Consider the following 1,729-nt stretch of genomic DNA (forward strand, 5'->3'; position numbering starts at 1 on the left):
TTTTCCTTTCTCTTTTTTTATATATTTTTATATTTTTATATCATGTGGTCTATACCTGCGAAGCCTTTGTGATCTATACTGGTAGACCATGATTTACCTTTTGGGCACCGCTGCTCTAAGATAAGCTTTCTCGTTACATTGCACACACATACAGACGACCTCATTAAATCGTAAAGTTGTCATACTGTATTGTAGTTATCAACCTTGAGTGACTTAACAACCTTATAACTTGACACGGCAGACAATTATACCCGACGGAACGTGCGGTGGGGCGGGGGGGTTGGGGGGGAATGCAAGGTCTGGGATATGAATGGCTGCTGTCTACAGCTAAAAGCATAATCAAGTTGTTTTGCTAGCTCCAGCAATCTGAAGCAGCCATCTTTCAGCTATCCAAGGCAGCTATCTTATGTCTCTGTCCTCTCACTCAGACATGAGTCGGGGACAGACAGACAGACGGACAGACAGGAGAGAAGCAGACAGCGCTGAATGCACTGATAGCGCATGCAGGCAGGGGCCTTGTTTTCCCATGTGCTTTGCCAGGTCTGTGGTGTAAAAATAGGCAGGATGTTTGTGTGCGTGCACGCGCGCCCGCCCGCACAAGCTGCAGTATGCGAGTGGCTGCTTGATAGCATGATACAGACTCTGTGTGTGTGTGTGTGTGTGTGTGTGTGTGTGGCTGGGGGGTGTATATGTGTTTGTGTCAGTCTGTGAGGCGTATATGCGTGCTTGTGCTTGTAATGCGTGTTGGCGGATGTCAGGAGGGCGAGCTCCGGTGGGGTTGATCTGTCGGCGTCTTCTCATGTCGTGAGATCTGAGAGGCCTCGCCCGCAGAGGTGGTGACGGGTGGCAGAAGGGCACGGATTCAGAGTATTTTGTGTGTTAATTGAGCTTATTGGCCTGCTATTCGCAGCCTTGACATGTGAGTGATTTAGAGGCTGGTGTGTGAGTCCTGCATGTGACAGTCACAGGCCCAGACCTTGGCAGCGGGTCGGCTCCTTAGATAAGGGCCTCAGGACCTCAGCAGCACAGCTGTGAGGAGTAATCCCCAGCAGCTCTCTCTCTCTCTCTCTCTCTCTCTCTCAAAAGCGGGGTGAGCAATCCAACCACCCGGCTTCGGTGTTTTATTAGTTTTTCCGATAGTATTCTGAAGAGGGGGAGTGGGGGGGGGAGGAGGAGAAGAGAAATCTGAGAGCCTGGCCTGGCTTGAGTTTAGGATTTGAACCCATGCTTCCATGACCGGGTGCTGCACGATGCCCTCGCTCGTCCAACCGACCGTCAACAGGGCCTCGCATTCTCTTCAGTCCCCGGCCTTAACCCATTCTGACCTGAGATCAGATTCATACGAGGTTTCCGCCGGACACACACTGGTCTGATGAACCCATTCTGACCTGAGATCAGATTCTAAAAATGTCAGTCGCTCTTCGATTTTTTTTAAATAGCAGACCTACAAGCTCGTATCGCGCCACTCGGTGGCGCGATATGAGCTTGTAGATCTGCTATTTTTCAATAGCTAGAGCATAACATGATGCTTACACCAAAATGGGTGCCCGTTCAGAATGGGTTAACCACATTAACCCTGGTGGCTCTTATTTGGGGCAATTCTTTTTTTAAGTAAAGAAATAAATATGTTAAAAATAATATGTTAAATCAGGAATATAGCAGCTCACACAACGAACGTGTCATAACACGAGTCACGCAGCGACTACTGCGCTTGTTGAATGCCTATTTG

Source organism: Protomyctophum parallelum (assembly GCF_964188405.1).
Source record: "Protomyctophum parallelum genome assembly, chromosome: 9".
NCBI classification, from domain to species: domain Eukaryota; kingdom Metazoa; phylum Chordata; class Actinopteri; order Myctophiformes; family Myctophidae; genus Protomyctophum; species Protomyctophum parallelum.